Genomic DNA, 12,515 nt, shown 5'->3' with positions numbered 1-12,515 from the left:
GAAGAGAAATGACATCACATAAAACAAAAAGGCTGAGGTTGAAATCTTCAGTCTGTGGAACCAGGGGACACTGTTCAGCATAAAAGGCATCAAAGTCTCATTTCTTCAAGTTTCGTATTATCAGTAGTGACCTAAGCAATCAGTCGTAAAGAATACACAGTTTCATGAAAACAGTATCTCGGATGAATAATTTTAAACATCACGAAGCAGGAAGTTTTGGTGTTTACCATAGTGTGTTACACACAAGTTCTAGTGGATTAGTAAATGGTAACTAAAATATCAATCACAATTTTAAACCTTGGAGGCAACATGTTTTTTGCTCATCATGTACTAGGGCAAAGCATCCTTACTAGATGTTTCCTGGAGCCCATAGCAAGTCATTATTGACTTTGGCTTTGGCATATACGTCAACTGACAGTTGCCATTGTCAACACTTCCTTGACTGACTACCAAACAGGCTTTTAGCACAATTCAGGGTCTGCAGTGGTCTCTGAGATCCGAGCCTTCATTTATGCCATGCAGTTGTTGACATTGATGTATGAAAAACTTACAGTAAAGTTAATAAATGTATCAAAAAAATTATACATCTTACATTTGCTGTCAATATTGAAAGCATGTTTTCTGACAGTGAAATAAAATCATTGAATGAGTCATACATAGATGCTTACTAAGCAATGATCAAGAATTTTATGTACTCTGTAAAGTGCTCAGTGCTAGGGTACTCTGTGATCCTAAACTGACGGGAATTAAGTTCAGCTTTAATACCTTTGCTAAACTTAAAAGTTATGATCCCTAGTGGTATTCTAGCAACTTACAAATTTTTTTTGGAGCAGTCGACTAAACCTATGTTTAATATCTGTATTTGCTCACTTAACACTGCATGCCTCCCAAAATAATAGAAAGATGAAATATCTTTTCTTGTTCAATTTCCTCTTGCCATTTTTTATTAATTACATTGCATTGCGTGACACAGTTTTATAGGCATTGAGAAAGGAAAATAATGTACACAGTACCCTAGATGCCATAGTGCTTGTGAGGCTCTAGAGAGAGAAAGTTTCTTGCCATCAAAAGCTGCTGTTAAAAACCAATGTGGGCCCAGCACAGTAGCTTAGTGCACACTCCGGAATCCCATGTGGGCACCAGTCCTATTCCTGCGGCCCCAATTTCCATCCAGCTCCCTGCTTGTGGCCTAGAAAAGCAGTTGAGAATGGCCTAAAGCCTTGGGTCCCTGCACCTACATGGGAAGAAATTCCTGCCTCCTGTCTTTGGATTGGCTCAGCTCTGACTGTTGTGACCACGTGTGGAGTGACTCATTGGATGGAAGATCTTCCTCTCTGTCTCTCCTCTCTTTATATCTGATTTTCCAATAAAACAATGTGTTTGCCTCCATTCATGTGTGTATAGGAAATGATGTTTCCTAGCACAAGTATACAAGGGACTTAGAAGGGAGATCAGAGAATGTTTGCTCTACACAGGGATAACAGGAATAATCATGTAAGTGAGTCATACCCTCTTGCCCCAGGAATACATAATTCTTGGTGAAAGAATAATTATCAGGTGCAAGACCATGAAACATTAAGGCAGAAGTGGGAAACTGAAGGTTGAATCTTGGATCCCTTAGAATGTGAAGTGATGAGAAGTGAGGTTTAACAAGTAAAGGGAGGATTGGCAGAATTCATGCAATATTGAGTCTATTTCAAAAAATGAGAGTGATGGGATCTGATGTTTAATATACAAAGAGATGGAAATTTACATAGGCCTATATTGTATCTCCCTATTAGGAACTTCATTTTAGGAAAATCCTGATGACAGTTACACTGAGATGGAATTGCCTTTGGGAGGTCGGGGGGTGGGCAAAACTTAAGGTAAAAAGCCACTATTGACTTTGTTCATCAAGCTTGGACAACAGTAGCATGCATGAAGGCATTGCAATGAACAGCTAAATAAGGTACTGATAGAAGAGGTGTTAAGCAGAAATTATATCTTAGATTTGCAACACCAAAGGAAAATTCTTACCAAAATTACCATACAAACTAGAGGGTTCACCTCACCTTAGTTTGGCCCAAATCCTCTGCTATGAGTGAATGTATTTATAGTGACTTTTGGTTTGGACATCGGGAGATGGAAGTTCCATTTACACAAATCTAGTGTATTTGAAAAAAAAATGGTTGAGACAAACCCCAGACCTCTCCCTTAATGGCAAAGTCAAAAAGCTTCTCTGAATCTCAATTTCTAATCACCTTGGGATAGTAAGTCATACTTGGAAAAATAATTGTGTATTTAAAGAAGGTAAAGGCTGCACATGACATATAGTAGACACTCAAAAATGAGTTTACGTTATATAAAGTCTACTGTCTCACTTGCAAAATACATCATTACTGTAATTCACTGTTTCTGCTAGTACTGACTTTAATCATAGTAAGCAATGCAAGGCTATGATAATATAGCACTATGTTTTCGAGTTTGGGCTCATGATGGCATTTCTAGCCATTGCTACTCAATATTGTCAACATAGCATTTGCTCAAGTTCTGTTGGAATCATAAGTTAAAAAGTTAATATTGTGCCTTTTGAGTTTGAAGTTGTAGCAAAGCTGTTGAAACATAAAACCCAATGACCGTAGGATACATTTATGGTGTGTATCTTAAATGTTTTTCCTCCTAAGTCAAAGCTCAGCCTTGGGTTAGTCTAAAGCACTGTGTGGCCATAATGTCTTACTGGAATTGTGATTTGTGTTTAAATCAGCTATCCTTTCTTACTTTTTTTTTTTATATTTCTCTGATTTAACATCTCATTAGGCAGGTCACTCACTGGTATACCCACTAAAGCTTACATTAAAATTTACCAAACAGTAAGGTTATTATGAAAATATGGGCTACATTAAAGCATCCTCACTGGGTGGATGGCACGGCTTAATTGTGCAAAGCATGGATTCAATCTCCTTGAAAGTGCTTCTGCCCTGTGTGCCATAGCTTGCTAGTATGCCAAGTAAATTATGTCTGTCTCTAGCACATGAAAATACTAAGAAGGCAGTGCATCCATTTTTGAGTATTTATTTCGGAAATGCTATGACCTTGACTGAGGACAAACTGATAATGTTCTACAGATAGTATTCTGTGTTTGCCTACCAGTCTTTTGGGTGGAGGGTCTAAGGTGTCCCATGGAGCTACTGAAGATTAGGAATACCACTAAGAGTTGAGCTTTCTCCTTGCTGATTTTAGCTCTTCAGAGAAGTCCAGATTGCAATAGTCACTCAAGCTGGTGCTTATTGCATGCCGTTATCCTCACTGACTAAATTCACTTGTCTCATTGTTTATCCTAAAATAATCATATCACAGAATTTGACTAAATGTAAATGCTAAGTTAACCACTCCATGTTCCTTGGGGAAGGCATCCCGAAAGCAATAGGATACTTCCAGTGGGAGTATGAATCTCAGTTTTATAGGCATTGAAAAGCAAGTTAAGTTTCAACTCAGTTATTCCTACAAACCTCTGACAAACAATATATCCAGTATAAACTATAATGTCTGTGTTTTTAAAAGCAGATATTCTATCTATTGGATGAACATACATACACATCTAAACCATTTGTGCATGTTATTATACTGCCTATTTATTTTCATCTGCTTGAAATGCAGAGTAACAGAGAAGAGTGAGAGGGAGGAGAAATAGCTTGCACATGCGGGTTTAGCATCTAAATGCCCAACGTCTCCAGGAATGAACCAGGCCAACACTAGGGTCCCTGAACATCTGGGTCTCCCACAGGGCAGCAGGAAACCAAACACTTAAACTGTTACTTGTTTCTGCCTAGGATGTATTAATGGAAAACAGGATAGGAAGAGGAATAGCTGGGACTGGCACTCTGGTATGAAATGCCAACATCTCAATTGGTGGTTTAACTTGCTACAACACCACATATGCCCCAAACCATGATTTAAACCTGTTTGAAGAGCCAGTTAGCTTCCAAGTTTTGAATTCCAACTTTTGATTCCAGATGTAGAAAAGAGTTAATCAGAATTTTTATATTAAATGATTATCATGTTGATTTGGGAAAGAAACAACTATCTCTAAATATATTTTAGCTTTAATTATTATCCAACACCAAGAAACAACTATTTTATGTTAACTAAAGATGATTTAATGATTTAATTTTTTGCTGAATGACTATTAATCTTTCTATGGAATTACAGTGAGATGGTGAGAAAGAACTAGAAGGTGGTCTTTCATTTACTTTAGTGTTAGAAATGGCTTTATATAGATGCAGTTTAACTAACTGGCATTGGGCACAGTGTTTTTCTTACAATTATTGAGAATTTATCACAGTGATGATACATTTGTGTTCTAATGCAGAGGAAATTTGTTTTTGGAAAACCTCAGGTTTTGTATCCATTAGGTCCATTCTGTATACAGACTGACTGAGTAGACCATACTACTTTTCTTTAAGCGAACTATTGCTAAAACAGTTGTGGGATGGAGAGGCAATGGGATTTATGTACATTTAGTAATAACATCTTACAGAGTACTCTCTTGCCCTTTTTAACCCAGAAAAATACTAACTGCATATCAATTGATTTTGTTTTTTATGAGGAGAACAGGGGTCTTGGTTTCATGAGCAAATCAATTATGTAATCTACAACATGTTCTTTAAAGTACTGGATTCCCAATATTATTGTATATTTTAATTATACTTCCCTTGGGTTTATGATCATGTAACCAAAATACTTACTGTCAACATTCTTAATACTTAACATTTCACTGTAGGTTATGATGTAAAGGAAGCTGAATCTGCAGAATTTTATTTCACATGCATCTTCTGGCCTGCTTCATACAGTTGTCATGTGTAAAATAGGACACAAGGATACATGGGGGAGGAATCATGAAGGTCAACCCAAATAGTCATACCTGTTGGCAAAACGCAACCAGAGGCTCAGTAAAAACTGGCTAGGTTGTCACTGTATTATTTTCTATTAAGGAGCCACAGACATTTATCAGTCCAGTGAAAGACCATTTTTTAAAAAATGAAAAATGCACATTTCATTTCAGAATGCAGCTACAAAAACTTTTGGGACAACATGAGGCATTTACATCAAGCAGCCCTTCATGGAGGAGCCAGGAAAAGCTCTCTGTAGCTTTTGAGGAAGTGGTAGGGTAAAATACAGCTCTGCTTTCCAGAACGTCTTCTACCAGGGTACAGAGCTCCCGCTCTTGTCATATCCACACAGCTCTTTCTCCTCTATTTACTGGAATGTCTTTCTGAAATTCCATCTGACTACTCTTCCCTGCAAGATTCTGCATTAGAAAAATAGACTAAGCTCCCTGGTGATCACATGCAAGCAAAGAGGAGATTTGGCAAGGAAAGGGTTATTTGCAGCCTATGAATATTCTATGTGTGTAAGATCAGGTCATCAGCTAGGAAGAAACAGGAATTCCCAAGCACTGTACTCAGATTTAATGAAGGATTTGGTTTGTTCTTCTGCAAAGAATTGGGCCTGAGGTTTCAGACATGGAGTTTAAATCTAATGAGAGGTCTGTAATTTAGTGACAGCCAAGCGAGCAAGCCACACACCAAAGCACAGGTGAAGCTGCACACTTGCTGCCAATGACGCTGGTCATATTAGAACAGACTTAGAGTTTTTAGAATGTGGAGATTTTCAATGAAAAAAGTGCCACAAAGCTTCTGTAGTGATCAATCGTTTAAAGAAAGTTAAGTTGCAGTGTTACTCACAAGTTTCAGTTGTTACTAAGAGGTGAGGGTGTAATAGCCCCAAGTTGATGGTCTGTTTATTAAGTCGCTGTAACATTATGCTATTTTTTTGAAAAAGATTTGTTTATTTTTATCAGAAAGGCAGATCAGATTCATGGAGAGAAGGAGAGACAGAAAGGTCTTCCATGCGTTGGTTCACTCCCCAAATGGCCACAACAGTAGAAGCCAAACCTATCCTAAGCCAGGGTTTAGATGGGAAGTGGAGCAGCCAGGATACAGCCTTCTTCTGTGCTTCTGATACAGCCGCCAGGGATAGGAGTAAGACTGAATTGAAATACAATCAGACATTGCATCTCCAGAATGAGGAGATGTAATTTTTAATGTCTTTGTAATTTATTAGTATTGCTTCTAATCCCCAAAATAACTTAATTTTTTATCTCAGTTTTACAATGTGGGGATTAAAAATGAGAAGAGTCAAAGTTTGTACTGGTAATGTATTAGTTCCTGAAATATCTAAGAACAACTTTTTAGGATGAAAGAAAGTAGATTTAAGTTGTTTTGGAGTTTCCTATTCCATCAGCCTGTTGTCTGATGAAGGACGATCTGTATACAGGGAGTGTCCTGTGGAGGGAGGGAGTGGGTTGAAGCTCTCTTTATAACACTCCGGTGATCTGGCTGGAGTAAATAATCATGGCAATGAATTCAATCTAATCACTAGTTAAAAGCTCCACCCCCAGACACCACAATTGGATTGATACAAGAATTTAGACCTTCAACCTCTGCATGAGTTGAAAGAGTCAAGTATTGTTCAAAATAAAACAGGCAAAAAAAATACAGGATTTGAGATCAACACTCCATATACAGCTCTAAGAGTCAGAGCGTACACTAAACATATGATTGTAAAGCACACAGGAAAAGTTACATTTTCTGATTAAAATTAAATGTTGAGTATTTTTAAAATGTTCAGCTGCCTGAGAGGAATGCACTTCACCCGTGGCAGTTTGATTCGCATTCTTCAGCCTACGATGTGGCCCTCTTGTTTTCAAACTGGTAATTTTTAGATTTATAATTCAGAAGCTGTGTACATAAGAATGTTCACTATGATACTCTTGATGGTTAAAGAGGAAAAGCAAACATCCAACAGCAGCATCACAGACTGGCAAATTACAGTAGATAGTTGTCAAGAAATATTACTTATCTGCTGAAAATGTTTGCAACAATGTTATGTTTTGACACACATTTATCAGATCATTTCAGATCTTCATAACATGAGATAAGCTGTTAGGACCGTTTGTCATAAAACTGAATCTAGAAAAGCCCAGCTAATTTGCAGAGTGTGGTAACAAACACATCAGAAACTGAGGCTGATAAACCTGAACCCACCTTAAGCGCTGTAAGATGGAGATCCCTCCGGAAAAGGACAGGACCCATGGAAATCGCAGCTTTGATAGAGCAGGGGAGAGATGGCACATAATGCAAATAGGGAAGAAAAAAAGAGTCCAACATCTTAATGAACATTTAATGGCCCGACATCAGGGTAGTTCACCTTCAACTGAAACCACTTGGACATGCCTCTCTGCCAGGCATTCATTTAGTGCAATGCATGCTACCATAAAAAAACTTGTACATTTTTGTTGTTGATGTTATTGGGTGAGTGGTAGATTAAAGAACATAATTTGCTAAATAGGTTAGTTATCATAATCAACACTGTTACTTATTCTACTACGATGTCGATCGTATCACTCCATGATTCTTACATTTGCCCCAAGAGTCGGGGTATCTGCCTTACTGATGAAGTAATGGGTTTCTTTCAAATTGTTTTTATTGAAATTCACTTTGTCAGTCAATGACTTATAGATCATACAGTAGCATCGTTTTCTTCAAGAAGGTTCTTGATTTTCATTTCTTCAGCTACAAGTTAGTCATTTAGTAGCATGTTACTTAAGTTCATGGTGGTGTTAATTTCTTTTTTCTTCCTGATGTTGATTTTGTTTTGTAGCTCTTCATTTAAGGGGATGTATAGTAGCTGTGTAATGGAGACTATCATATCTAGTAACATGTTATTTAACTTCATAGCATTGTAAATTTCTATTTTTCTTTCTCTTGTTGATTTTGTAATATGACTTTTCATTTGAGGGGATATATAGTAGCTGTGAAATGGAGACTAACATCCAGATGTGAGGACACAATGTAGTATGCATTTCTGCTTCCAGACAAAGATGGACTTATAATGAAACTGTTTACTATAGCTTGACAATAGGATGCTGGACTCTCTGCCATTGTCCGTGCCCGCAATGATGGACATATGACTGTGCATGAAGAACTATACTTTAGTAATGATATAGAGGAACTAGGTGGGGGGGATTGGGGCTGGGATAAGGGAAATACCAGGAGCTTATGGAACTGTATCATAAAATGATAATAATAATAATAAAATGTAAAAAAAAGAAATTCACTTTGAATGGGACTAGGGAGACTGTAGATAAGTCTAAGCAGGAGTATGCACCAGCTTCTAGATTCATACTCTGGAATGACCTTTGGCAGTTTACAAGGACAAGCCAAGCAGCAGGAGAAGTGATTATTTGCTATTTTAATGGCATTATTCTTGTGACTTGACTTCATACCAGTTAATTATCCTTGAATTAGTTCTGGGACATTTTACTGTAGTTTCACAAAACTGCTGTCTAGTATTTGAAGTATGTCACTTCTCAAGCCAAGAGTGAAAGCATTTCACACGGCATTTGGCACTAAGACACTGATTTTGAAAAGCTAAGATATGGCCACTATTCCATTTTGTTGGATTTACATGATGAAAAAGAGAAACATGTGTGTAAAAATAGATTTCTAGAGGAAAATCTTCCCCCACTCCAGGGAGGAGAGAGAGAGAGAGAGAGAGAGAGAGAGAGAGAGAATGAGAAGAGAAAGAGACGGAGCAAGAGAGAGGAACGTATGGAAAGGTTGTAGTATGTGTTTTCTGGAACAAAAAGTTGCTTCACACAGATTCTGGACAATATTCCTCAATATTTAGAGACAGCAAGGAGTCACAAAATAAATGACAATTCTAGTTATTCACACTTACTGCATCCAGGAGACAGGTTTGAATTAATCTTGACTACTATTGGACAAACCTTCAGAATAAAACACAATTGACTTGTCTGTGTTTCAACAAAGACCTCTTTAGAATGAATTTGGACATTTTTCCCTTATCCCTGGAGGGAGGATTTACTGTTGGCAGTCATTGTTTTTTTAATGAAACTTAAGGCTTTCCAAGAACGAACGAACAAACGAAGAGTCATTGTTGCGGGAGAGTTTCACTTTGTCTCCTATTGTCCTCCCCTCCTGCATGCCGGATCCCTTAGACATAATAGGGAAAAATAGATCACGCTTATTTACATTGAACACAAGCAGATTCTGGCCATGAAGTTTACCATAAAAGTATGAAGGTAAGTAACTGAGGAGACGTTAGTCCCACCAGGAATGTGGTATCCCTGTTTAAGCCTGAAAACTGGGATAAAGCGTAAGGAAACAAATGGATAACATGGGAGCCTGCCCCCCTGGGTGTCTGTATAGCTGCTGAACTAGCCTTGTGTTCCTTTGAGCTCACAAGCTAAGTTCTGATTCTGGCCTCTCATCATGGAATGAGCAGGAGGCCCACAGCTAGGGCACAGCTCATAACCTGGCCTGAGTCACAGTTACTGCCTGCAGTTACCGTCCTGAAACCAAAAGGCTTAACCTGACAGCAAGGCCATGCCTTTATCTTCTTCAGTGCAAGCTTATCACCGTAAAACTAAAACAAAAAAAAAAAAAGTTTTTTCTTTCTAGAGTATGTATTACTTTTACTGTTTAAAATTGGACTGTGTAATAAATTATAATCATAGATGATGGCTATGAAGAACAAAAAAGGAAAAGAAAAAAATTTAACCAATAAAAACAATAAAAATACACTGTTTCTGAAGAAAGAAATGACTTAGTTCATATTTGGCTAATATACACTAGGACACTGTGTGGATAATTGATGCTTTGGAATGGTGTTGTGGAGGCTTTGGGTGTTAACAAGCGGGAATTCAAACTGACAAGTTAATCTTATTGAGTGGATTACTCTGGAAAGCAGGATAGCCAGTGCCCACCAGCAGGGATTGCACACTCCAGGTTCAAGCCCATCTAACAGTTCTGTAGACAGATTCTGATGAAACACCAGAGAGTCCCTCAATGCCACTGGAAAATTGCCAGTAATGGAAATAAATTGTAAACTGCAGAAGGGGAGAGTGAAGCAGAGGGTAGACAAGTGGCATGGGTGGTGGTGCGGCTTTGGGGAAGACAGCTCCAATTTGTCTAAAATGTAAGCAACATTGACATATTTCCTGCCTAGTTTTGGTCGAAGCTCTTGCTTCAATGCCCAGTGAGTGCTTATTAAGAAGTGATCATGTTGTTTTTCTCTCTGTGAAGTTTAGAGTTTTCATGTGGGGGGAAGGATAAAACTGAGTTGCTGGCCTTCCTGTAAATTCTCTAAGGTGAGAATAAGCCTGGAGTCGTTAGAGCTGTATATTGTTAGTGAGTGTTGTTTCTGAGTATAAGGAAGAACAGAAAATTAGCATTATTTTAATTGGAGCAGTACTTTTGTGTGTAGAATGTGTCTGCCCATGGGCTTTCTCACATGGATCTTGTGAAAAGGACAAGTAGTATACAGTGTAAGGATATGCGACGTTGGCGGCAGAGGTGGCGGGCCCAGCTCGGCTGCTTCTGGCACCTGGTCTGGTTCGGTGTCTGGCTGCACACCGGAGTGGGGGCACCGTGGGCAAGGGGACAGTCGGGTGGCCTACATGAACCCCATAGGATGGCCAGATCCAGGGGCCCAGTCCAGTCCTCGGTGCCAACAATCCAGGATTATCTGAATTGGCCAAGACCTACCTGTGAAGAAGAGCAACTGGAGAAGATAAAGGCTCCAAGGCTTTGGCTGAGTTTGAAGAAAAAAATGAGAATTGGAAGAAGGAACTAGAAAAAACACAGAGAAAAATTAAGTGGAAGTGAAAGCTCATCCAAAAAAAGAAAGAAAGAAGAAAGAGGAAATCTGGTGGGTATTCATCTTCATCTTCATCGAGCTCTGATTCTTCCAGCCGTTTTTCGGATTCTGAAGATGAGGGTAAGAAACAAGGAAAAAGAGGAAGGGAAAGAAGTGATTCACATAAATCTCCTGAGAGCTCCATGTCGGAAACCGAGTCAGACAGTAAGGACAGTTTCAAAAAGAAAAGGAAATCAGAGGATGCAACTGAGAAAGAAAAGGACATTAAAAGACTCAGCAGAAAAGAAAGATGTACCCTGAGGAGAAGCCTTTGTCGTCGGATTTGTTGTCAGAACCAGATTATATTGAGGAGGTACAAGCAAAAAAGAAGAAAAGCAGTGAAGAGCTAGAAAAAGTAACAGAAAAAATAAGAAAAAAGATAGAAAGAAGCATAAGAAACACAGTAAGAAGAAGAAAAGAAGGCCGCAAGTTCAAGTCCTGACTCGCCGTAACATCAAAACCAATCAGGATCGCTTATGAAGTGCAATGTGTAAGGAAGTTTCAACTGTGAAAACCATGGCATAGTTAGTACAATGCATGATTCCCTTGTTCGTAGAATTACTCCTGGACTGTTCGGTGGCCGCTCCGATGCCACCGCGTGCGAGGGCCGTGACTGCTGCCCACTGCCTGACACCTGTTCTCTCCCTTCCAGCGCTTGGCAACTCTGGGAGCTCAGACACTGCAGTCATACCTAGTGACTGAGATACTTGGGAAGGAAGCTAATAACTTTGACTAAACCTATCTAGCAATGAATCGACAGAAACACTCTGGGTATGTCCGTAAGATGTAATTGGAAATCACCAGATGATTCTAGATCAATTTTTGAGTAGGGTTTCTATTGATATTCCAGAATCCTTACTCTGTAGATAAGTGTATTTTAATTTTGCCCCTTGTATACTTGTACTTTCCTGGGGAAATGAACTTTGGGAGGGTTGGGGGGTTGCTATCTCTTTAGCTAGCAGAATGGTGTGCCTTGGGTCCTCCACACGTCCTCCTGTGGATACAATAGCCATGCCTCCCCGGGAAGGCCTCACGGGGAAGGTGGGGTGCAGCCAGCCTCGCCCTGAGCCTCGGGCGCTGCTCTGGGTGCCGCAGTCTCTGGGACGGCCCTCCACTTGACAGTAATTGAACACTTTAGCATTAAAAGGTTTGCCGTTTGAACTGATTTTGACATCACTTTGGCTTTGGAGAGGAAGCATTTCAAATAGACACTGGTACTTTTTGAACTTGATAGCTAAAGATTCTAAAACGCATGTTTTTATATTAAGTTTTAACCAGTCAAAATTTCATGTAACCAGTAGTAATTGCTTCTTTTTTGTATGACTTTTACTTAGGCTGCAATGTAAAGCTTTTGGTAACTCCTTACTCTGGCTTTCTTAAGCTCATTACTACGTTTAATGGTACCTTGCCAAGATATTTAGCATGTTTAAAGCAGGATTTTCTTTTTTAACAGCTTCATGTTGAAGCTGGGACTTAATCATAAACAAGTTGAATGGCAGGCTGAAATGCTGTGGTTTTGTTACATAAAGTTGTTGCCAGAATCTTAGTAAACAAAATATTTTAAAAGTTTGTTGTCTTTGTATATTACTACATTATGACAGTTTAAAAAAAAGAAGTATACAGTATATCTAATGGAATAGGCCATTGCTGCTTAATGGAGAGACAGTAGGAAGAGTGGACATTTTAGTGTTAAAGCCCAATAATCTCCAGAAAGAATGGAATGATTCCTTTAGTGTAAAGAGAATTTAAGAATG

General features: G+C 38.8%; 1 pseudogene; it reads left to right on the top strand.

The window, feature by feature from the left end:
• The first annotated feature begins 7,429 nt into the window (after positions 1–7,429).
• LOC101527881 (protein FAM133B-like) lies at positions 7,430–11,213 on the top strand (annotated as a pseudogene).
• The last annotated feature ends 1,302 nt before the right edge of the window (positions 11,214–12,515 follow it).

Source organism: Ochotona princeps, chromosome 20 (assembly GCF_030435755.1).
Source record: "Ochotona princeps isolate mOchPri1 chromosome 20, mOchPri1.hap1, whole genome shotgun sequence".
Lineage (NCBI taxonomy): Eukaryota > Metazoa > Chordata > Mammalia > Lagomorpha > Ochotonidae > Ochotona > Ochotona princeps.
The sequence above is the reverse complement of the archived record's forward strand: the minus strand, read 5'-3'. Positions and strand labels throughout refer to the sequence as shown.